Source organism: Nicotiana tabacum, chromosome 14 (assembly GCF_000715075.1).
Source record: "Nicotiana tabacum cultivar K326 chromosome 14, ASM71507v2, whole genome shotgun sequence".
NCBI lineage: Eukaryota > Viridiplantae > Streptophyta > Magnoliopsida > Solanales > Solanaceae > Nicotiana > Nicotiana tabacum.
The window spans coordinates 110125241-110152451 of NC_134093.1; the positions used below are offsets into that span (position 1 = coordinate 110125241).

General features: G+C 37.9%; 1 pseudogene; it reads right to left on the reverse strand.

Moving 5' to 3' along the window:
- Positions 1-606: 606 nt before the first annotated feature.
- Positions 607-26352, reverse strand: LOC107771677 (uncharacterized; annotated as a pseudogene).
- Positions 26353-27211: the final 859 nt, after the last annotated feature.

Sequence of the window (27211 nt, forward strand, 5' to 3'; positions counted from 1 at the left end):
TACATAGACAAGGTTCAAAAGTTTCAACTTTATTCTCTCACTACAAAAAAAATAGTGTTTAGCGACGGTCGTATTCCGTGGCTAAACCACTATTTTTCGTCGCTATAGTTGTTTAGCGACGAATTCAAGTTTGTCTCTAAAATGCTCGTAGCTAGGCTCATAACGACAAAAAATACCAAACCATCGCAGAATTAGCGACCGATGAGTGACGGAATATATCTGTAGCAAAGTTTAGCGATGGAAATAACCGTCGCTATATTGCTTGTTTCTGTCGCTATTTTGATGACTTTTGTCGCTACAATACATAACAAAATTGTCGTTTGTTCTTAATAGCGACGAAATCGTCTGTCGCTAATCGTGTTATAGCTAATTCTCCCTGCTTTTTGCAACAAAACCTTTTGTCGCCAATTCGTCGCAAGATTTAATTTTACGCGATAATTTTAGCTACAGAAAGTATCCGTCGCTAATTTATTTTTAATATATTGCTGATTTTTTAAAATTATTTTTATTTATTATTTTAAATGTACTCTGTTCAAGCATATTACATAAAAGCTATTAAATACACTTAATAAAAAGTTACTGATATTAATATAAATTAACAATATATTCAACAAGGTCAAAAATATATAGCATAATGCATATAACGGTATTGTTAAGTACAAAATATCCACAAGGACCAACAATAAAGTCCAAACAAAATAGGCTAACTATGCGAGGCTGGAGAGTTACGGTCATCATCAAAATCCAATGCATGAACCTCATTAATGTTAGCAGCAGTAGAAGATGTAGGAACTGTAGGTGCCACATCTAATGAGTGGTTGGTAAGATCAGTATTTGTCTTATGCGAGGGTAAGAAAACTAATTCGCGTACCCGCTCAACAATTATAGAAACTATATGATCTGTCAGTGCAGGAATCAATCGCATCACTAACTCATCCAGATTTCCTATCGGTGTTGATTGAGCATTTGGAGGTGTTGCTGACGATGAAGCATCAGATCCAAAAGAGTCATGAAGATTTGGCCCGTAGTAGCATTTTGCTTGAGATCCAAGACCATATACTCTTCTTTTCTTTTCTCCTCCCGCGGGTTAATAATATACTTTACACTGATCAATATTAGATTGAGTCTGTGTTGGTTGTTGTAATATCTCCTGATATTTTTCCTGTAGAAGAGTTAATAATTAGTGAAATAAAAAGACTAAATAATATTGAGCATTCAATTTACAAAATGAAAAAATATATGAAAGTAAAGTCAATAAAATTATTTAAAAAGTTATCTTACATGTACGATTCGGGATTTCTCAACAACAAAAGATTTTCAATCATTACCATGTATATGGACGTGCAAATGCAACTCACTTGGTGTTGGATCTCGACCATTTTTAACAGCCTATACAAAAGTTATTCAATTAAGAAGATAGACCTTAAGATTGTGAAGAATCAAATTCAGTGCTAATATTGCTAAGGTGCCACCCCTGATAATATCGAATGCCTTGCTTTAAACCACCAAATTCTGTATGAGTAGTAGCTTAGAGGCAGATCTATAATGTCATACATGCGCATTCTTTATTTTCAACTTAAAACTGCTCACTATAAAAAAACTAGTTATAACATACAAACATATTGACAATGAAGTCAACTTAGAACTTTCCTTGAAATATACCTAAATGATTTTAGTAGTATATATTAGACATTTTAAGTAATGGGTGTCAAATGAATATTCAAACTTGAGAGACCTTGGCCATTGCAAATCTAATTAAACACACGCTTTAGCACTGAATTAGCAAGAGAAAAAGGGAATTATCAATTTTGTCTTTAGAGCAGGGTATAAAGCAGTGAATTTAGAAGCTAAAGAGCCTCACTTCTCAGGCAAATATGGCCCAACTATTGACCAATGATGACTAGATTAACCATGCTACTAACAGGGCTAAAAGAAACCTGATCAGGACAAAAATGATAGAAAACTGAGCAATATCACAAATGACAGGCACCTAAGTAGAGCACTATTTAGTTGAAAATAGCACTACAAGTTGACAGCTCGGACAGCTATTTCACAAGACTGTGCCTATCCATAAAGGATTTAAATTTTGCCTTGGAAGAAGAGAAACGAAGTGGTATACTGAATATAACCTTAAATCTCTCAAAAAACCAAAGAGATAGAAAGTACTGAGTTTACAACTACTAGAAAAGCAAAGCAAAATGTAACAGATTAAAAAAGGGGAAAATTAGTATTTAAGATGAGTTTCTTGTGTTTTCTCCAATCCCCTTCCTGTAAGCATGCACAAGAAAAGAAAGGGAGAGAGGGAGATGTCCATGCAGCAGGACCAAGTACTTAGAAAAATTACATCACCTGTCATGAACTTATTCATAACACTAGTATCAACTAAAAGAAAATGATCTACATACACCTCCAAGATTCAGCTTTTACTACAATAGCAAAAAGAACACCCTTTAGATGTGGCACCTACAGTTCCTACGGTTCCTACAGTAGACCACCTACTTCTGTAATTTTACTAGACCCTTTAGAACCCCAAATATATGAAGATTTGCTTATCCAGTTGGACTGCACCTTGTATTCCTCCCCATGTCCCCTTTCCCTATATTGAAGAGCTAGGCTACCTTATATGAGTTCCAAAAAAGATTTGAAGATTTAACATGTTGACACATCTGTTAGATGAAATGGGGTGTCAAAAATTTGAGATTTTGGCACTTTTGTGGTACTAAAACATTACATTAGTTTTTTCAACTCAATATCTAAATATCTGGGCAGATGATTAACTTGCTGATCATTATCTGAAGGTACATTCACTATGCTTGCCAATACTTCCCTCTTGTTTTCTTTTCTTTCATATTATGTTCCTCTTTCCCCGCCAACAAATGATTCTCAACATATACAATTGGACCACAAACTTGGACCTTAATTTCCTTTTTATTTGTTTCAATTCAAAGTGGTAACTAATCGTTCAAAAAATTTGCAACTCACGATTTTTGAAGACATATTGATCAACTTTAGAAATTAATTACTGTGGATAACTTCATTATGTAATTTATACATACTAAAAAGAAGAGATATTTTTCTGGATCCTAAGGAACTATCAAAAAACTAATATAATGAACTGATAGCAACAAAGAATCCTAAGGAACTATCAAAAAGCTGGGCAGATCAAGCAGATGAGGTAGACTCGCTGGACAGTCATGTGTCAATTTATAGTCAATTTATAAGGAAAATGCAAATCCTACCAATGCACAAAAGTTCAATAAACATAACTCAAACGCAGAATATTAAAAATAGAACAAGAGACAATCCGCAGCTCACAACTTCAGGTAACCTACTTAAATGAGATTCACATTCGAATTAGAGTAAACTTAAATGAGATTTTCAGATATTTTATATACACTTACAAGTCTCTTGCAATGCTCCCCAACACTGATAGAGCCACCTGTGTGAGTCCCAGTGGCAACTCCGCTCCCAGCACAACGATGTTTTGCATTTATTTCTGACTTTTTAACACACTTAGGATCTTTCCAAAGTCTCAACCAACTTTGCCACACATTATTTGGAATAGAGTCTGGTTGCACCCCATTTGATTTTAGTTTGCTAACAAAATTACTGTATCTTTCTGTGCTTCCATTGCATCCGCACCGCACTATCAATTGAAGAATCCCAATAGAATGCCTTCTAATATTAATTTTAGTTTCCTATTTAATATTAAAATAAATAAGACCTTAGAGTTCTTTATTTAATAAGACTCAATTAACACTGAGATAACTGTTGGTAATTTCATTTGCTTTCAATGAGCTCCTCCATAATTTCACATTATGACTAAGGATGCTTATAGTTAATTCAAATATGGAAGTCATGAAGATTAAGTGGCCAACAAACCTTCTGCAAATTGAAACTCATGTGAAAATTGGTCTAATACCCCATGATTCTAGAATGATAACGACAATTAAAAGAGAGCCATTGATATAATCAAGGATACCCAACGATATTGAACCAACATACATACAAAATTTAATCAATTCGTTTTTACTTCAGGCATGACAGGAAGAGGCCATTTTTATCAAGAACATCTAACTTATTTCCAATCTTCAGACATGAAAGAAGATGACCAACATATCTTAACACCCAGCCACCCTCACTTTAATCCAACACATGATCAAGTTAACAGGTGGACAGAAATTCTTACACAAAATACCCAGATCTATTTTTTAGTAGAACTTAGAGGAGCATTCATTGTTTTTTCACATATTTTAGCTCAGATTTTATTTCCTGAACACTTCCCCAAAAAATTATCCAAAAAATAAGATAAAATCCCACAGAAAGTCACTGCATTGCAGAAGATAAAATCTTGGCTTATATATTCTGACATCCATTTGCTAGGCATTGAATTAGTTTGCAGAAAATCGGACACTTTCCTTTTTAGTTAGATTTAAGGAGTTCCAGTCATGTTCCATGACAGAAGCACAAGACAGGATGAACATGATTCTCGCCCAGATCTACAAAACAGGAATGAAATCACAAAAAAGCTTACCGTATTAAGGATATACAATCCCTAAAATTAGCGGACGACGTCGAATTTCAGAATTCTGCAAACACACGACTTCGAATTTCAGAATTCTGCAGCAAAAAATTTGCAATTTCGAAAGTTTTCTTCTATTTTCAGACATTAACCCTAAATTCACGCCCATTTTTTTGTATTTGAAGAAAAAAACTCACATTTTTTAAGAGGAATGAAAGTGAGAGTCTGATAGAGAGGAGAGAAAGTGGGCGTGTTTGTGCCCTAATTGTTGGAATGTCTTTTAACTAGGGTAATTTTATTTTTAGGACCAAAAATTTAGCAACGAAAATAGCGACGTACCTGATTTCTGTCGCTAATAATAACTAATGAAATTTTATTTTAAGGAAACTAGCGATGGAAAATTTTGTCACAACTAACTTTGGAATGTCTTGATAAGTAAAATAAATGCAGCGACTGATTTTTTGACGTTAAATCCGTCGCTAAGTTTTAATAACTTTTGTTGCCCCACTTTCGTCGCTAATTTTATAGGTAAAATAAAGGCGCTAATATTTTGCGCCAATTTTAGCGACGAATATAAATTTTTGTCGCTAATCCGCTGCTATATTTGATACGAATTATTTTATAGCTTATTTGGCGACAAACTATAAAATTCATCGCTAATCCGTCGTTATTTAGCTACGGAGTATCTCTTGTCGCTAAATTTCGTCGCTAAACGCTGTTTTTTTGTAGTGTCTACAAAGTGTTGAATTTAATAAGAAAATTTAAATGAATATTATGGGTAAGAAATGAAAGAAAGCTAAAAATTAAAAAAACAAATACAGGAATAAGAGGGGTGAAACCTTTTCAGAGGAAATTCATATGTAGAACTAAAGAGGAAAGGTGAAAAAATGAGGAAGGAAGATGAACAAATGAAGAAGAAAGGTAAAAACAATAATGAAGAAAGGTGAAAACAATGAAGAAAATGAGGAGAAAAAAAAAAAGAAAAGTAAATTTTAAAAAAGTATAAGGCTAATTAGCCATTAAATACTGTCAGGTGGGTTATTTTGATTGTTTTTTTTTAGTCTTCACGCGCTCTTTGGCAAGTTATTACACACATTATGCCAAATAAGCACCGAATTGTTTTTAAACATGAATGGGAAAATAGTTCAGGAGAATTTTGGGACACTCTATAATTTAAGTAGATAGCTACAAAGGGTTTTAGGATATTAACTCTAAACCATATGCGATGGTTGCATGCAAACATAGAGAACAAGAAAAAAGAAAGAAGAAACTGATAGGGTTTAAAAAAAAGTAAAAAAGAAAAAATTAATGAGTCTTATACTGGTGTCAGATCCATGTATGACACCACCAAACAAGAATATGAAATTTCTTAGCAAGGGAATATTAGTTCAACTCTGATCAAGAATAAGAAAGTAAGAGCAGGGTCGGAGCTAAAGAGCGAGTTGCAGGTTCCGTCGAACCCAGTAGTTTTAGTTCAAACTCTGTATTTATTTGATAAAATTTATTAAACATATACAAATTATTAATTTAGAATCTGATTAAAAATGATTATAATTTGAACATTTATTAAAAATGATTATAATTCGAACACATACACTTCAAATCTTAACTCCGCCTCTGAGTAAGAGATCGTACGATGAAGGAGAATGTCCCATAGAAGCTTAGGAATGTGCTCTTGTTTTTCTTTTCTTATATTTTATTTGAATATTGTCATGTTCCTTTTCCTTTTGACAGTTGTGCCAATTCGGAAAGTAAATGTTCTAGAGTTAAAAGTGATCCGCCACAAGCTTCAGATGCTTCACTTTCATGTTTGAATTTAGTTCCTTTAATTTATGTCTCATGGAATAGTAAAGAGCCAGCAACTTAACTCCTTGCCTCCAAGTAGAGGTGTACAATTGTAGAGACATGCCTTAAAACGCAAGAAACTAAATAAAAGGACACATGCAGGTTTTTTATTAGTACATAAGGCAATATAGTTTTTGAGCTTCTTTGTTTCATACAGTGTCAAGAATTTTTTACACAGTCAGATAATGTAAGATTATTAATTCGTAGTCATAGTAGAGATTAAGATACAATCGAACAGTTATTAAATCATAATCTTGAGTTGGAGTCTAAGGAAGCGTATTGTTCAATTCTATCGACACAGTAACTAGCTATACGCTCTCACGGTCTTGAGAACTTGACTGATGGGACGTTTATTGTTACCACGTATTCAAGAGACAGAATACGCTAAAGGTTTTCTTATAGCTAGGGAAAGGGGAGGGGGGGGGTGTGGCCTCTATTTATAAAGAGTGTCTCCCCATCACAGACCAATTATTATTGGACCTCACTTATCCATACACATAGTATTTAATATTAGATCTTTTATTTATCCACCATTTGCGACTACGTCACTATTCTTTCAGGTTATAACCAATTAACATAAGTCCAAATTTCAACAGGTTATCCAAAGTATATCTACTAGTAAGCCTTCTTAAAATGTTAAATTTGTTCTCGTGACAAAAAGACATGTTACCTGTTACAACATGTATAGATGACCTAAATCTTGATAGTGCAAAAACCTTCTTATGCTAACAAAATTAAATCCAAACTGCATCACATAAATTGGGACAAAGAGAATATACATTTAAGTGTGAAAGACGGTGCTCAGACTTTGTACTTTAGATGCATTATTCCTCAACACATATAAATGGAGCATATGCGTTAAAATATACTCCAATGAAATAATACTACATTTTTCTTTCTGCTATAAAAGGGTTTCAATTACTAGAAATTTTCATAAAGAAATTGGTCAAGAGAGACTTCAAATTGTATGGACTCATTACTGGGCTAATCTTCTTTGGCAAACAGTCACACTTCACTATTATGTGCAAGTTTGGTCATTGCCAAAGAAGATTTGCCCCATAATTCAGCCATACATTATTATAACAGTCTATTTAATTGCGTAAAAGGTAAATCTTATTTTCTAATTTTTCTCGATATTTGCCTCTTTAAGTGTGGATGTTCAGAAGGAGCGCGCCTGGAGTAGAGGAAGACAAATTAGGCTCAACATATTAATGATTGGGATAGAAGCAATATTAATTATTTGAGATGAGATGAAATAATATTGAGAAAGAAGCCTAGAGCAGCTCCATAGCTTTTGAGAGAGTTCAGAGCAATAAAACACAAAAAGAAAAAGCAGTTGCGCAAACGGGTTCACCAAAGTTTGGCTCTGTGACCGACCATCTTAACTAAAAGCTTAATCGCTTTCACATGCGGACCACATTCTTTCTCATGGACAAGAACGAGAAAAATCTTTGTGATAATGGATGATAGTGAGACTTGAACCAAGACTTTTACCTACTTTGATACCATGTGAAAGAATCTGAGCATCCAAATCAAACGTTAAGGTAAATACTGATGAAGTGATCTAGGACACTATAAACTCATCCAACCTTTCAAAACTAATGAAGATCTTAAACTAAGCATTTTGAGAATTGAGCTAATACTAGCTAACTTCAACTTGTAATAGTTTCAAGTTAAATGAGTTTACTTTGACATAATACTAGCTTTTCCCCTCCAAATTAAAGGAATTTACTTGGATTTTCCTTTGGTTATATATCATATGTAGCATTTTGTAGGTTGACAGATAATGAGATTACGTTTTAAATGAGGAAAATTTTGTGATAATTACTTACTATCTAATGGAAAAAAGTTCAATGATATATCTAATTTTCCATGCTCAGCCTTCGTAAACAAATCTTGGAGTTGTTTTTTATTTATGCCTCGTTGTATTATGTAAAATTGAAAAAGAATTTATGTTCTCATCTTCGTTAATTGTTTTTTTTCCCCAATGAGACCCTTGCCAGATCTATCATCGGAAAATAAAAATATTTATTGCAATTCCAAAATATAATAGCTAAATAGCATCTTTTTTTCACGCGTGATAACTGAACTTTACTTGTTGTATCAATAAAGTTACAAATTATATTTTTGTAATACTAAAGTCATTCAACTTATTATACGCTCTCTAACAGTTTAACATTTTAGATGAGATGATCACACACTTAAACATAAAAGACACGTCTTGGATTCGTTGAATTGGTGTAACATGAGTGAGTTTTTATCGACAGTACATGTTATTCTTTTTCCATACAGAGTGAACACTAACAATGTTAATCATATATGTTACTGTTATATATTTTAATCAAACCATATAAGTGTTTAAAAACTAATTAATTAGTAGAAACAAACGGATAATAGAGAGGATTGAAGATTAAAATGTGTTGCAGGTGTTCATTTGGCTGGCACTATGCAATCTAAAGAGTATATGGTGGTTTGCTTTCTTTTGACAAAGTGAAGTGAAAGGTACAAATATTCTGTCTTGCAATTACTAAAATTGACTAATTAATAAGATGCTAAGTTCAAATGGTGATTTTTTTAAAAAATTTGGAGTACCTGTATTGGGGCTGACTAATTCAAATTCGTGCGAGAATTAAAATCCAATTTGGGGCGTAAGACGCTCCTTCCCAAAGACAACTCCACGCCCCGAGCTCGAACCCGAGACCTCTGATTAAAGATGGAGAAATATTTTACTCTCTGCCACAACCTTTGGTGGTTCAACTGGAACAACTGAAAATAAGGACGGACGGGCCGTGCCTAAATTCATACCGGACCAGACTCTTCTTTTTTTGAGCTAGCTTGAAAATCAGACTTCCCTAGATAATATTCATGTCATCAAAGGAATATTTATGCTTGAAAAATAGGAGATGCTATTACGTTTTGGGATATGCCTTAAAATTTTCAGTTTCTAGAACTCACTTTCACTTCTGGTATATCGGAGAAGAGGTAGGAATATTATTCAAATATGAAGAATAAAGAATGTTATTCAAACAAGAAGAGCTAGGAATTTAACTCCTAGCCTTTAAATAGAGGTGTAGAATTGCTTAATCTTTTCAAATCAAGCATCATTGTCCTGAGCAACTAATAGTAATTGCTCTGCAATGAAATTTGCCTCAGACAAATCCCACATTAGAATAAGATGAAAAGGTTACGGGTCATATAATGGCGAGTTCATGATTCAATTGTTGATGCGCTCTTGGGTTAACGTCCATTGCCCAAGGGACAAATCACAAAACCGTGAGGCCCATGATATGTCATTCCTATATACCGTGGCATAGCCATATATATACTAAAGGGTGGTCAACCGAACACCCTTCATCGAAAAATTATACGGTGTATATAAAAACTTATATTGTGTATAAAGGTCAAAAATTATTTTTATGTGTGTATATTAAATTTTGAGCACCTTTTGCGAAATTCGGCTTTGCCACTTCCTACAAAGTGACGTCATTAGGAAATGAGAATGTAACTTAAAAACTTACTAAATGATAGAAATAGACTATTTTTGGCTGACTAAAATAGAAAGTAAGATATATACATGATATGTAATAGAGGGGGTATTTTGTTTAACTAATGAAAAATGTACTTCAAACTATAAAAAAAAATAAACGGACCAATTCTGCTTGCTAGCTATATGAAACTTTTATGGCCCAAACTTGTCAATTGTTGCTCTCTGGGGGGAAGAGATCTAAAAGGAAAACGAGTCATGCTGCAAGAAAAATAAGTTTTTTTCACTTTTATCCCGCGCCAGAAAGTATTTACATTCGGTAGCCGAACAAATGTAGAAAAAATATATAAATTTTGTATATAATATACAGAATGTATATATATATAAAAATATACATTTGTTTGGCTATTATTTTAAGAGCGACTATACAGTGTCATTTTCTCAAGAAAAAACATAGGATACATTTAAATGTGAAAGAATGTGCTCGGATTTTGCACGCAATTGCATGATTCCTTAAGACATACATACATATCAAAGCATATGCGTTATAATATACTCTCCAAATGAAAGAATAATACATTTTCCTCTTTGCTATAAAAGGGTTTCAAGTATTAGAAATGTTAAAACTGGGCTAATCTGTATGGACTTATTACTGGGCTAATCTTCTTTGGCAAATAGCCCTAATTCACTACCATTTGGTGCAAATTTGGTGACATTGCCAAAGAAGATTTGCCCCGTAATTCAACCATACAATATACTAATATTAACTGTCAACTCAACGTTAATTTTCAAGAAAGGTAAATATTCTTTTAAAATTTTCTTGATTTATGCATCTTTTAGCAACTACACATTTTAGGAAATGAACTAATGATGTCTCACTTTGGTTGCCTGTTTGATGAAGTCCAATAATCAAGAAATGAGGAATTACAGTAAGATGGATTGGTATGAAAAATGCTTAGATAATTTCTTTGTGAAATTATACGTGTAATATTGAAGAGGAATCCTCTCTTCGCTGACATATCACAGGACGCCTAGCTAATGGTTATCTTCTAGGCAATGGTAATGCAAAGATGTAATTAAGGGCATGTCCACTTTTCTTTTAGCTTTTGGAGAGGTTAAGTTTCACATATTTCTTGTATATGTATTTTTCTTTTGGATTTTAATATATGAGGTAGGCATCATGCCTGATCCCTTAACAGAACGGTGGTTTTTATTAAGAAAAGAAAATTTTATATACAAATATTATATTTTAAATGTTAAAGAGAATGGACCTACGACCAACTCAATCACAAAAGCTAAATCATGTGATACGATTGCACAAGACTATATAAATAGGCAAATAACCCCATCCCACATTGATGTTGGACTCGAATACCACACGCATATCCAGGACTTGACATTTGGAGCATAGACAATATATATAATATGAGGTCTCAACATAGGATAAATCAAGAATTAAGATGGATTCGACTTTAATACCGACATGGCCTAACTTTATTTTTTCTTAAAGATGGATTCGGCTTTAACCAAAAAAAAAAAAAAAAGTATAGACGAGGGGGACATAACAACAAAACCTACCACAAAATACCTTAGTCTAACTCAATCCCAAAAGTCACTCTCAGCATGCCCATGATTGGATATCTGGAGTGTCAATAATATAGCACGGGGGGCTCAACATGATTGGATATCTGGAGTGTCAATAATATAGCACGGGGGGCTCAACATCAGGTAAACTAAGATTTGAAATATATCTGCCTTTGATACCATGTTAAGAAAATTGACCTTGGGTCTAATTTAACCACAAAAGCTAGCTAATCATGATTTTGAGATTGCACAAGACCATCAAATGAGGAAAATAATCCTATCCCACACCAATAAGGACTCTGATCGGTGTGAGATGGAGTTGTTTGTCTCTTTTTTATATGGGCTTTTGCACTTCTCGCCTCATGAGTTATATGTTTGTTTTTGGATTGAGTTAAGGCTCATGTCCATTTCATAATTGTATACTAACATAAAATATATTATATTAGAAGATCAAAAAGGTGTTCTTAGCACCAAGGGTGATAAAATGGTTAAAAGAAAATATTTAATCACTCGTATTATTCACTAAAAATGAGTTGGATAATAAATTTTTTAAAAACGGGTTAAATATGGATAAGAACCATATTATCCATTTAGAAAATGGATAACCAATGAATAACTAATTGATTTAACTTTTACATTTGTAAAACTCTTGTCACACCTCTTTTCTACCCCCAAAAAGATATTGTGTTTTATAGGTTGTGGGTTAAAGAGTTTTTCCAATTAAAGTGACAAACTTGATTAGGGATTATTTTATTTACAGATTCGCCACTTGGAATTAATTTTTGGGTATTCCAAGTCACCTTTTATTTGAATCTCTAGTCAAAGGAAGGTTTGACTCTATTATTATTGGTCTGCGAAAATAAAGTCCGGATAAGAAATTTTGTTGACTGAGAAGAAGGTGTAAGGCATTTTCCGAGTCCCGTGGTTCTAGCACGGTCGCTTTATTGACTACATTTGGCTTATATTATTTTTGGATAAACTGTGTTTTATTGGGTTTCATGTTTTACCTATGTCCACTTTCATTGCTTGATTATTATTGAAGGACAAAATTACATTATAAATAACATTATAATTTTATTATGACTTTTCATTTAAGGTCAAGTTACACAAGCGTGCACTCGAATTTGGAATTACGTACCATGATTATGCCACGGAAATCGTACCCATAGTCACGATAATTTATTATTGGCCACACCTAAAGCACACTACGTTATTCAAAGTTGTTTAATTATTTGCTAAGTTTGGGATTATTGTGAGGCTAAAAGGTTACGGGGTAGAATTACGGAAAAGGTAAGATTGATTATTAAAGATTACTAGAGGTATCAATTATGCCTGATATAGGTATGATAATGTGACAAGAAAATAAATCCTACTTATTCATTCTACTTACTTAAGAAAATTAATGGAATAAAGTGAAAGCTTGCTAAGCTCCAACGTGATCTCTACCAAATCAAACAATAGCTCATTTGACTTTTTCAATTCATGATTAATACTCACACCCAACATAAAGCCATACGAACCCCACTTGACAAGAGTAACTATTAAACAAGATATGCACTTAGTAAAAGATTGATTCAAAACACAGTAGAATTTGTCGGTGATGAAGCAGAGAGCAATAAACCACTCAGACTTTCACATTGATTCTACAGTTAATCACACCGATAATCCAAAATATGAAGCTTTAATGGAAATACTTATAAGAGCATGGAAATGGACCTAGAACATGCAACGGCTTTTAAATATATTAATAAGAAAAAATCTCCTACTCGTACATAATCTCGTCCAAAGTGAAGAGATCTAGAAACAAAAACGAGACCTTCGTCGTTAACTCGTAGCTAACCGTACGCCGGAACCTCGAACCAAGACCTCGTCGGGAATTTTTTCCGGATTGTTTTCACTCAGATTTTGGCGACCAAGAGTGGCTTTTTCCTGCCAGTTTTATGATGTTTGCGAGCTGGTTTTTAGAGGGAGAATCACTGCGTTTTTGCGGCAGTTTTGAAGCTGAAAATTGGTGTTAATGGAGGTAGGTTTTGCAGCTATTTTGCTGTATTTTTGGGCAGCTTTTGCTGTAATTTCGGGCTGCTTTTTGCTGGAATTCAGGGTGAGATTCATTGCTATTTTTTTCTATGTTTTGGGGGTAGTTTCAGTTGGTTTTTGTAGGTAAAAGGGTGATGGATTTTGAGGGTAGTTTAAGACTGATTTGGAGGTGGGTGTTAATGGAGGTTTGGTGCGTTTTGTGCCGGGGGAAGAAGGAGGTAATCCCCCTTTTTTTCCTTTTTTGTGTATGTACATATAATAAGAAAAGATGAGAGGAGGAGTGTTGAAAATGAACCATGGGACAAGGAATGGTGACACTTGAATAGTGTAGTAGGTGAGTTATGGGATAAGGGAATAGTAAAAGGGGAGTGAGATGTGATACGTGAATAGTGTAGTAGGTGGGTGATGGGACAAAGAAATAGTGTAGGGAAAGTAGGAAGTAATTTTATTAAATTTGGTCTGTAATTCAAATAAATTCTTCCGCCCTCTATGTAATAGACTTTGGTAAAAATTTTACATATTCTCTAATAAAGCCTACTAATAAAAATAGTATAAAAGTTAAAATATCAAAATTAAACTTAAAACTATTTAAATACTAAAATAAAGTGATAAAATTTTTAAATATAGTCAAAAATTAGGTGCTCGCAGCATGCCCCTCTTTGCTTGGAAACATGAAGTGTTTTCAATCTAAGAAAGATGAGCGATATGACTAATTTTTGTCCATACCATTATTCAAAAGGGAAGAGAGAATAGAGTGCATCCAAGTCCTGATTTTGGACGGCCTACATATCCCGAGTTATAAGAGAATCGGGTCACGTGTAGTTTAAGGAAAAGGATGGAATGCTGAGTTGGAGAGTCGAGTGAGGTTCCGTCGAGGCTCCGGCCTGTAGTCGTGTTATTACATCAAAATCGAAAGAGAATAAACAAGCCTATCAGCTATGAGTTACAAGATTCATATCTATAGGTCTTCTAAAACTTGATCTTGAGTCTTGACTGGTTATTCACGCAGACTCTAATCTGAACCTTGATGCTTGCTCGCTGCAGGTTCCAGTACATTCTTCTACGGCCTCTTCTGATGAAAATGGGAAATGTAATGCTCGTGACTTCAGTCAAGTCTTGAGTAGTTTATATCTTTTCATCCACTTCTGCATTCTGGATTTGCTTCTTTTGTTTTCTTTCCTTTATTTTGGATTAAGACTTCTTTTATCGGTCATCTCGAACTCGTGCCTCGAGGTAAAACTTGCTCAGATACCAAAACAAACAAACAAACGAAATTTTTCTACCCCACTCTTTACTAGGAAAATTTCGTGAGTTATTTGTAACAAAACTCTATACTACTTCATTATTGAAAGCAACAAAAGGTCGGGATTGGTGTATCCTGGGAAAACATGATTCTTTGGGAAAGGTGTGCCCAGATTGTCTAAATGGTGCCTCAACTAAGGATTGGTGTATCTTATATTGGGGAAATGCGATGGGAAATAGTGTACCCTAATACTGGTAAGGAGACTAAGGAGTGAAGTCCCTATGTCTAAAAAATAAAAATCAACTAAGGAATGGAGACCCTATGTCAGAAAATAAAACTAAGGATTGTTGTACCCTGATACTGGTGAGGAAAGGTAACCAGGGGTTGGTACCCTGTATTACGGAAAAAGAATGTAATCAGGGATTAGTCTCTTGTATTACTAAAATGAAATGTAACCAGGGGTTGGCGCCCTGTATTACTGAAGAAGAAATGTAATCAGGGATTGGTACCTTGTATTACTGAAATGAAATGTAACCAGGGGTTGGCGCCTTGTATTACTGAAAAAATGCTGAATCCCCAGGGGAAAAAGGTTCTACCTAGGTTAAGCTACGTAAAACAACTTGAGCGAAGAGTACTTCTACCCGGAAATATGAGCTGGATCCCCTTAGGCAAAAAGGTTATACCTGGGTTAAGCTACGAAAAACAACCTGAGCAAAGAGTACTTCTACCCGGAACTATGAGCTGGACCCCCTAGGCGAAAAGGTCCTACCTGGGTTAAGCTACGTAAAACATCCTGAGCGAAGAGTACTTCTACCCGGAACTATGAGTTGGATCCCCCTAGGCGAAAAGGTTCTACCTGGGTTAAGCTACGAAAAATAACCTAAGCGAAGAGTACTTCTACCCAGAACTATGAGCTGGATCCCCCTAGGAGAAAAGGTTCTACCTAAGTTAAGCTACGAAAAACAAGCCTGGGCGAAGAGTACTTCTACCCAGAACTATGAGCTGGATTCCCTAAGCGAAAAGGTTCTACCTGGGTCAAGCTACGAAAAATAACCTAAGCGAAGAGTACTTCTACCCGGAACTATGAGCTGGATCCCCCTAGGCGAAAAGGTTCTACCTAAGTTAAGCTACAAAAAACAAGCCTAGGCGAAGCGTACTTCTACCCGGAACTATGAGCTGGATCCCCCAAGGCGAAAAGGTTCTACCTGGGTTAAGCTACGAAAAGCAACCTGAGTGAAGAGTACTTCTACCTGGAACTATGAGCTGGATCCCTCTAGGCGAAACGGTTCTACCTGGGTTAAGCTACGAAAAACAAGTCTGGGCGAAGAGTACTTCTACCCGGAACTATGAGCTGGATCCTCCTAGGTGAAAAGGTTCTACCTGGGTTAAACTACAAAAAACAGCCTGAGCAAAGAGTACTTCTACCCGGAACTATGAGTTGGAACCCTCTAGGCGAAAAGGTTCTACCTGGGTTAAGCTACATAAAATAACTAAGCGAGGAGTACTTCTACCCGGAGCTATGAGCTGGATCCCCCTAGGCTTAAAGGTTCTACCTGGGTTAATCTACGTAAAACATCCTAAGCGAAGAGTACTTCTACCCGGAACTGTGAGCTGGATCCCCTAGGCGAAAAGGTTCTACATAGGTTAAGCTACGTAAAACATCTTGAGCGAAGAGTACTTCTACCCGGAACTATGAGCTAGATTCCCCTAGGTGAAATGGTTCTACCTAGGTTAAGCTACATAAAATATCCTGAGCAAAGAGTACTTCTACTCGGAACTATGAGCTGGATCCCCCTTGGCTTAAAGGTTCTACCTGGGTTAACCTAAATAAAACATCCTGAGCGAAGAGTACTTCTACCCGAAACTATGAGCTGGATCTCCCTAGGAGAAAAGTTTCTACCTAGGTTAAGCTACGTAAAACATCCTGAGCGAAGAGTAGTTTTACCCGGAACTATGAGCTAGATCCCCCTAGGCGAAAAGGTTCTACCTGGGTTAAGCTACGAAAAACTGCCTGAGCGAAGAGTACTTCTACCCGGAAACTATGAGTTGGATATCCCTCGGCGAAAATATTCTACCTGGGTTAATCCATGAATAACAAGTATGGGCGAAGAGTACTTCTACCCGAAAATATGAGCTGGATCCCCCTAGGCGAAAAGGTTCTACGTGTGTTAAGCTACGTCAAAAATCCTGAGCGAAGAGTACTTTTACCTGGAACTGTGAGCTGGATTCCCCAAGGCAAAAAGGTTCTACCTGGTTTAAGCTACGAAAATGGGAGGTATGGACAGTAATGATGCACGCTGCAAATAAAGGAAAGTGGAGATTTTGAGGAAACTTACCTTTGGTGACATTCGCCCTTTGAGAATCGCCATTCTGCACCGCTTTGATCCTGCTTCAAACAAAGAAAAATTTGTGAGTTTTTAAAGTGGTAGTCGGTTTGTGGCCTTGATGCCCTGAGTAGTTTGAGTTCACCCCTCTGCTGTCGAAGAACTAATTTTGTCAGTGTGGTACCGAGGTTCCCGGATACTCTGTATCGCTTTCTAGAGACATTGTCTTTCTGACGTTGCCCCTGGCTGTTTCATACCCGGATGTCCATGGTACCGCTAATCCTTGTCCCTAAGGCAAGGCAATTTTGCTTCAAAATCAAATTTAGTTGTCTTGCACCCAGAACCAATTTCTGTCTGTGGTGCTTATCAACTTTTCCCATGAAGCAAGTCTTGCTTAGGCGACCTTTTCAGTTTCTTTGAGACACTTTGTCTGCCTTATCAAAATAGATCACAGATGGATTCCTGCCTTCATCAATGTCGTATATGCTCCAAATTGTTCTCGGTATTACAGGGAAACTGTAGCCAGTTTTGCAGCCATTTTTGGCTTTGCTTTTGATGCAAGATTAGACCGAAAGGGAATCTAAGAAAAACTATGGAAAAGAATAGAAGAGCAATTGGAAGTGAAAAAGGAATTGTGTCTAAATAAAAGGTGTCCCTTTCGGGGAAAGAAATAAGGAGACTTTTCTGGAGCTATATGCCGACTTCAATGAATCATGGAATGCATTTTGGACTGGACGCCTAATCTGTCTGAGCTGTCTAATTCTCAAAATACGTCGCAAATGTTCATCTTGAAACTGTCTTGGTTATGCTCATGCCGGAGCATCAAAGACCCTCATTTAGCTAGTAGCGCCATTTGCGGGTTTTCTCTAACTGACCTCTCTCATTTCTCTAATCACTGTCGCCTTATGGTGCCCATCTGGTTTTCACCAATAAGACTCGCATTTCTCTGCTCACTGTCGCCTTACAGTGCCCATACGGGTTTTCACCGATAAGACTCTCTCATTTCTTCTTTTCTTTCTTTCTTTTTTTTACTAAGATACGACACGCGGAAGGTTAGCCAATGCCCCTGATATGGGGACTTCAAGTATTCTCAAAGATCGATCAGAAGTTCTTAACAGGAAAAGACGAAAAGAACCTTGAACTGAATTACAACTTTTGGAACTGTTTCTACAGGAAAAACCGTAAGATAAAAATAAACTTCTGCCCCAGTTTTGGAGTATTGGGAATATAGATTTTTTGTTGTGATGGGACCGAACCCAGGGTAAGGCTTCCTACGTATCCTTTCGGAATCAGGTCGGACGTAGTTCAATGGCTCAGAAAATTTGTTGTTTGACTTTTTTTTTTCTTTTTTTTTTTGTGAGTACACAGGTTCCAAAAAGTGGAAAACAAGGAAGAAAAATACAACTTAAAAGGGGTAACAAGAGGGTGACACTTGCTTGGAATAGCGAGCAATGGTAGCCTTTGTCATCTCGATCTAAGAAAATCATGCGTGAAAGTTCCACAGTGGGTATATATTAGACATAATATCTTTTGACTGCATCTGCATTAATAGTCATGTCTGGTACCCGTCCTTCTTCATCTACCAAGTGCAAGGCCCCTTTTGGTAACACTTTCTTGATGATGTAGGGTCCTTTCCAGTTTGGGACGAACTTTCCTTTAGCTTCTACTTAGTGTGGAAGAACGCGTTTCAGAATGATTTGGCCTACCTCGAAGTGCCTTGGATGCACTTTCTTGTTGTAAGCGCGTGCCACTCTTTGCTGGTATAACTGGCCAAAGCACACTGCTGCTAGCCATTTTTCATCAATCAGCATTAGTTTTTCTAATCATGTCTTTACCCATTCTGTATCTTCAATCTCCGACTCCACAATGATTCGAAGAGAGGGAATTTCGACTTCAGCCAGTATTACAGCTTCCGTTCCATATACCAACAGATAAGGAGTTGCACCAACAGATGTGCGAGCAGTCATGCTGTATCCCAAAAGAGAAAAAGGCAACTTTTCATGCCATTGTCTGGAACCTTGGATCATTTTTCTAAGAATCTTCTTGATGTTCTTGTTCACCGCTTCAACAACTCCATTGTCTTTTGGCCGGTAAGGGGTAGAATGGCGATGCATAATTTTAAATTGCTCGCATACCTCCTTCATCAAATGACTATTGATATTGGACGTATTGTCAGTGATAATGGTATTCGGGATACCAAAGCGGCAAATGATGTTGGAATTAACATAGTCTACCACTACTTTCTTGGTGACTGATTTGAAAGTGACGACCTCCACCCACTTGGTAAAGTAATCAATTGCAACCAAAATGAATCTATGCCCATTTGAAGCCTTTGTCTCAATTGGCCCAATAACATCCATTCCCCAAGCAACAAAAGTCTAAGGAGAGGACATGGGATGCAACTCCGAAGGTGGCGAGTGAATTAGGTCACCATGAATCTGGCGTTGGTGACACTTGCGAACAAAACTAAAGCAATCTCGCTCCATTATAAGCCAATAATACCCTGCCCGCAGAATCTTCTTCGCCAAAACATATCCATTCATGTGAGGTCCGCATACCCCCGAATCCACTTCACTCATGATCCGCTCAGCTTCTATGGCATCTACGCATCTCAACAAGTTCAAATATGGGGTCCTTTTGTACAAAATTTCCCCATTCAGGAAGAAACCGTTGGCATGCTCTGGGTATTCTCTTATCTTTAGGAATCGTTTTATGTCATGATACCATGGTTCACCATCTGGTTCTGTCTCAATTGTATTGCAGTAACCATGTTGATTCCAAACTTGGATTTCTAGTGGATTGATCTGAGTGTTTCCTGGATAAGGGAGCATCGGCTAGCTTGTTGTGAAACCTGGGAATGTACCTGAACTCGATGGATTTAAATCTTTTGCTCAAATCTTGTACACATTGTCTGTAGAGAATAATCTTGATGTCTCGAGTTTCCTATTCACCTTGGGCTTGACGGATAAGCAAGTGAGAATCTCCCATAACCAATAGTTCATGCACATCCAGATCGAGGGCCATTTTCAAACCCATGATACAGACTTCGTATTTTATCGTATTATTGGTACAGAAGAATCGAAGTCGGGCCGTTGCAGGGTAATACTGTCTAATAGGTGAGATGAGGATTGCCCCGATCTCAACTCCTTTGATATTGACAGCTCCATCAAAATACATTTTCCATACAGGGTTGTCGTCTGGAACTACTTCCTCTCTTGAGTTGACCTCTTCGTCTGGGAAGTATGGGGTAAGTGGCATGTACTCATCATCAACTGGATTCTCTACCAAATGATCGCCCAAAGCCTGTTCTTTCTTCGCGGTGCGAGTGACATAGACGATGTCGAACTCTGTGAGCAAGATTTGCCATTTTGCGAGCTTGCCAGTGGGCATTGGCTTTTGGAAGATATAATTCAGAGGATCCATTCTGGATATGAGGTAAGTAGTATAGGCCAAAAGATAATGTCTCAACTTCTAAGCGACCCAAGTCAAGGCACAACATGTCCTTTCTAAAAGGGTGTACTTAACCTCATAATTGGTGAACTTCTTGTTCAGATAATATATAGCTTGTTTCTTTTTGCATGTTGCATCATGTTACCCCAGAATGCATCCAAAGGAATTATCCATCACCGATAGATATAAAAACAAAGGCATACCAGGTTTAGGTGGGACCAGTACAGGGGGTTTTGGTAGATAATCTTTGATCTTGTCAAAAGCATTTTGGCAATCGTCCGTCCACTTGATTGTAGCATCCTTTTTCAGCAACTTAAAGATGGGCTCGCATGTGGTTATAAGCTGAGCAATGAACCTACTGATGTAGTTCAACCTCCCGAGAAAACTCATGACCTCATTTTGGTTCTTCGGGGGTGGCAGATGTCGAATGGACATTATCTTAGATGGATCCAATTCGATGCCTCTCCGACTGACTATAAAACTGAGGAGTTGCCCAGATGGAACCCCAAATGCACACTTGGCTGGATTGAGCTTAAGGTCATACCTTCGAAGCCGTTCGAAGAACTTTTTCAAATCTTGCACTTGATCAGCCTGTATCTTTGATTTTATGATGACATCATCGACATATACTTCTATCTCTTTGTGCATCATGTCATGAATAATGGTGGTCATGGCCCTCATGTAAGTTGCCCCTGCATTCTTTAAACTGAATGGCATGACCCCGTAATAATAGGTACCCCACGGAGTGGTGAAAGCGGTCTTTTCTGCATCACACTCATCCATTAGAATCTGGTGGTACCCAGCATAGCAATCCACGAACGACTGTATCTCATGCTTTGCACAATTATCTACAAGAATGTGGATGTTTGGCAAAGGAAAATTATCCTTCGGACTTTCTTTGTTTAGGTTTTTGTAGTCAACACAGACTCTAGTTTTTCCATCTTTCTTTGGCACGGGCACAACATTTGCCACCCAGGTGGTGTATCGTACGGCTCTGACAACATTGGCGCTCAATTGCTTCATTATTTCCTCTTTGATTTTATCACTCATGTTCGTTTTAAATTTACGCTGCTTCTGTTGGACTGGTGGAAAATCAGGATACGTGGGAAGCTTATGAACCACTAAATCGGCTCTTAAACCCGGTATATCATCTTAAGACCAAGCAAACTCATCTCTATACTCAAATAAAAGTTGAATCAAGGCATCTCTAGTTTTTTGTTCAGTGTGAATGCTTATCTTTGTTTCTCTGACTTCTTCATGACCTCCGATATTACTTGACTCAGTTTCATTGAGGTTGGGCCTAGGCTTGTTTTCAAATTGTTCAAACTCTCTTTTTATTTCCTCAACAACCTTATCTTCATCATATTCGACCTCTTGGTGCATTATTTCGAAATTAGACAACTTTTTCAGATCTGGGCATGAATTCCGCATGCATGGCATGTTATTAAAGCCGGCATTAACAAAATGGAAATGGAGATAAAATGGCAGGAATTAGGAAAAGGAAAAGATACAAAATTTAATACGAAACTGAACTGCATTTTATTGAATTTGAAAGGATAGAAGGGCTAACGTCAAAATAAAACAATTATACTAAGATATTTGGATTACAACCCTGAAAGTAACCCAAAGTACAAAAGAAAGAAGCTGCAAAAGTCAACTACCAAGACTCCTTCCTTGTGGGAGAGGAGTTTCTTCCCAGTTATTGAGCATGGTGTCTGGGCCAATTAGTTGCATATCGGCACGACTAGTGCCTTCACCAGCCTGGATCATATTCACATCAGAAAACATCTGGCTGAGGCCATGTCAAATTTCATCAATGTTTGCATGTGCCAAGGAATTTTGACCCTGTTTGAATCGTGGCTTGACAAAAGTGTAGAAAATATGAGGGATAGGTTGCTAGAAGACCCACCCGTGCTTTTTGCGGTGCTTGGCTTTGTCTTCGTCTGCTTGTGTTGGCCCGAAGCCTAAACCAAAAGTACCCCTGTTACTGAACGGAGAAATGGGTTCTGAAATTCCTTGCAATGACCCAAGCCTTTTCCTGGCTCATAACTTTGTCTCATCATAAGTGCAGCCACCATTACAGATGTGGCGGAGAGACAGGATGTAGAATGGGCTTTCCTTCCTCAACATGGTCCACATCAACCACTTCGAAATCCTGATAGACAATAGACTCACATCCTTTGATGGCCTCTATACATGGGATTAACGGGTCTTTATAAATGGATGACTCGTCTTCTCCGTGAACAATAATTTCTTGCCTGTTATGCTCGAATTTGAGCATCTGATGCAAGGTGGATGGCACAGCTCGGGCCGTATGGATCCATGGCCTTCCAAGAAGAAAGTTATAAGAAGTTTCCATGTCCACTACTTGGAAGACAATTTTAAAATCAACAGGCCCAATCGTCATGGTGAGGTTGATCTCCCCAATGGTATCTCTCGTTGAGCCATCAAAAGCCCGGATGCGAACATTGCCGGGTCGGATCCTATCTGCATTGATCTTCATGCTTTGCAAGGTAGAGAAGGAATACATCTACACTCGAGCCTCCATCAACCATGACTCACTTCACATAATGCCCCTCACATTTGACAATCAGGTGTAAAGCCCTATTGTGATCGGCTCCCTCCTCAGGAAGTTCATCATCAATAAAGGAAATTTTGTTCACCTTAACAAATCTATTGGCCATATTGTCTAACTGATTCACGGTGGTATTCTCTGAGACATGTGCCTCGTTCAGGATTTTGATTAGTACACGGGCATGCTCTCCTGAGTGTATGAGCAAAGATAACAGAGAGATTTGGGCAGGAGTATTTCTCAGCTGGTCAATGATTGAGTAATCCTGAACTTTCATCTTTTTCAAAAACTCCTCCACCTCTTCTTTAGTGACCGGTTTCTTTATTGGCATTTGGCCTTCTCTCATTTACTTAGCCTTCCTCAACTCTTCTGGAGAGTAACACCTCCCTGATCCAGTCAAACCTCTAGTTTCCCCCACTTCTTCTATGATTTCCTTGCCTTTGTAGGTTACTATGGTTTTGTTGTAGTTCCAAGGGATGGTTTTCGTATTTGTTACACGGGGTTGTGTGGCAGGCTTGATTATGATCGGCTCTATTATACCTGTCGTACCGCCCTGATTCTGCTTTGTGATAGGGTGACCTCCAAGGACGTATAACTTTGGGCTTGGAACATTGGAGCGAACTTCCAACCTCGAGATTTTTGGAACAAATAAAGTTGCCCTCTCTGAGCTCTGGGCGCCTTTCACAATCAATGGTGCATCTCTGCTTGGACTTACTTCCAGTTTGGTTCCCCCTTGAATCGTTACCACTGTCATTTCTGCTCGACCAACCGTCTTGTATTCACGATCTCGGCCAATCATTCCCACAAAATGAACATCATTGTGTGCTAGCAATGGGTTATTGGTCACATTAGGAGGGTCCTCGACATTCATGACCTCAATCAATTTTTCAACAAGGAGTCTTTCTATGGCTCTTTTTAGGGTCCAACAGTCATCAGTGCTATGCCCCGGAGCACCTGAATGATATTCACATCTAGCATTTGCTTGAAATCCATGTGAATCGGAATGCATATGGTGGGGAGCGATGGGTCCAATCACGCCCATCTGTTTTAACTACTGGAACAGACTAGATTATTATTCAGCCAATGGAGTAAATTTTTCCACCAGCCTATGCTCTCGACCATAATCCTGCCTAGGACGAGTATTGTAGGGTGCCCAAAAATTTTGCTGCTGAGGTCGGGGGAATCTTAGAGCTGGTGCCCGTACCTATTGATTGGGAGGACGAGCATAGGATTGAGCATTAAACACTGTATATTGTGGCGGTCCCACAGAGTACTCAGGAATTGGCGGGGGATAGTAATGTTGAGGGTAGCTGGATTGCCCCTGCTGAACTTGCATATAAGGGTGCGATGCCCCTCTTTGAACTTCCCTGGATCCCGAAGTCATCATGGATCCTTTATCTCTCTTCTTTCTTTTTGCCAAACTTCCCGACCCATTTTGGATAGCTTGGGTGGTCGCTTTGAGAGCAGCTTGACTTACAATTCTGCCAGTCTTGAGGCCATTTTGACCATTTCTCCTATTTTGATCGCTTCCGCCAAAGGTCTACCCATTGCAGACATCATGTTCTAAAAGTAATCAGGCTCTTGGGCCTCCAGAAAAATAGTGATCAACTCGTGGTTATCCAAGGGTGGCTTAACTCTAGCCGTTTCCTCCCTCCACTTGATTGCATACTCCCTAAAGCTTTCAGTCAGCTTTTTCTTCATATTGGACAGGGAATTGCGATCCAGTGCAATATCAATATTGTATTGAAATTGTTTGACGAAGGCCTGGGCCATGTCATCCTAGACATGCCAATGAGAGATATCTTGGTCAATGAACCATTCAGAGGCTACCCCCACAAGACTTTCCCCAAAATAAGCCATCAGCAATTCTTCTTTTCCACCTGCACCCCTCAACTGATTGCAGTACCTTTTCAAATGGGCGGTAGGGTCGCCGTGTCCATCATACTTCTAAAATTTTGGGGTCTTGAACCCTGGTGGAAAATGGATGTGAGGGAACATGCATAAATCACTGAACGAAACACTTTTGTGACCACTTAGTCCCTGTATGTTCTATTCAAGACTTTTTATTTTCCTCGCCATCTCATCCGGCTCAACCGTCTTGGCAAGCTTGTCATTTTCCACTGGTGACTCGTACTAAGGAGTCTGATTGTATAGAGGCGAGACCCCGAAAGCCCTATTTGGAGAGTAGTATTAGCCATTATAAGCATGAGATGGTGGCTCGTTGATTGGCCTTGTCACAGGAGGTGGAGGCGGGATTGTGTATACCGGTGCGCCAGACATGACTATAGGAGTGTTCCTGACCGGTGCGACTGGAGGTCGCACATTAGAGGTACCGGGAGCAGTGTGGAGGCTGTAGTTTGGCACATACCCTGGTGGTAGAATGTGGTCGCTTGTTGCATGGAGCGGTGGTTGAATAGCAAGGGGTACGGTGGAAGTTCCATCTAAGGGACCCCGGGGTGGAGGCTGACCAGACACCCAAGCTTTATATACATCAGACAATTACTGTCTCAATTTTCTTATTTCCTCTGACTCTTGTTCAACTGACTGACCCTAGGGGTCGTCACTGATCAGCTCGATCTCATCATTATTGCCATTACTATTGTTCCCTTAGATCTGGTGAAGTAATGGTGTGTTGCCTGTTTCACCACAAACCAACCACCTTAAGCTTACTAAATAAGAGATAGCAAACGTGTTAGGGTTAAGCATTTTATATATATGAATCACACGTAATGTGCCATGCTCCTATCATTGTCACTATTTCTAACATGCTTTTGAAGGCATCATGTTTCATTCAGCTTATGAGGTTTCTTCTTATTGACGCTCTTATCTTCTTCTCTTCTCTTATCTTCTTCTCTCCTTTTGTGGGTTGCCTACGTATCATGTCGCCGCATGAATTAGATTATTACGTAGTTCAGGAGGAAATAATAACAATTTTTTATTATTATTATTATTATTCAAATTGACTCTAAAGACATAAGTATGACTGAAAATGCGACAAATATAAAATTAAAAATGCGACAAATGAAAAATGAAACTACAAACTAATTGACTGCACTAAAACTTTAATCTTTAATGGTATTCTTACTTAAACTGATATCATCAAAGGTCTGCATCCCTTGGCCTCCACTCTCCCCCCAAAATCTCGTACAAATTCTGAAATACTGCCGGCAACTGTGGAACGAGGGTACGTGCCTGTTGACCAACTTTCTCATTGTTTAGATGACGATGATCATCATGAATATATGTTGCTTTCTCTGCCAATTGATGTACTTTCTCTCTAGCTTGCCCCATATTCACGTGACAATTCTGCAACTATATCTGGGTAGTGTTGAGGGCGTTCCCCATCTGTGTCTCGCGTCCCTCGTATTCTTCAATACGGCGGCTTAGCACAGCTCTCTCAATCATCCACTGATGCCGCTCTGCCTCAAAATCTGCATGTTGATGATCTCTCTTATGCCTTTTTATTTCTTCCAATTGTGCATGAAACTGACCCTTTGAGCGTATCCAATGGGCCCTTTTCTCTTTCAAACTGCTCTCTCTGCTGATTAAACTCCAATTGTTGTTGGTGCGCATCCTCTTCAATGATACTCAAGTCTTCTTGCAGCTTATGTATTTCAACATTTTTATTTGCCTCAACTCTTCTGACTAAACCAATAGTGCTTGCCAGTTCTTCATCTAAGCGGGTCGCCTCATTTTTAGCATGCTTTAGATCTTTATCCATGACCCGTAAGGTAGATTGATAATCTTTCTCAATATTTAAACGAATCTGAGTGACTACGGCTTGCAGTTGGGCTTGTTGTTTGGATATGGTCATCCGGGCATGCTCCAATTCCTCTTTTGACCTTTCTATAGCTCTTTGATCATTTCTCCTCCTGATGGACCCTTTATGCCTATCTTTAAGCGACGAAGGGTCATGAAACCGGGTAATATATTCAGGGATCACCTCTCCACGATCTCGGTCTTCTACCATATCATTCAACTCCAAGACTTTACTTGCATACAAAATTTTCATAATTTCTTCTTCGTCATGAGGTTGATCTTTACCAAAATCATAACAGAACTTGCTCATATCTCGTGTTGGTGGAACCTCCTGTAGTCGTGCGAATTGGCGCATTACCTGAAGTGGAGCATAAGACTGAACACCATCCAA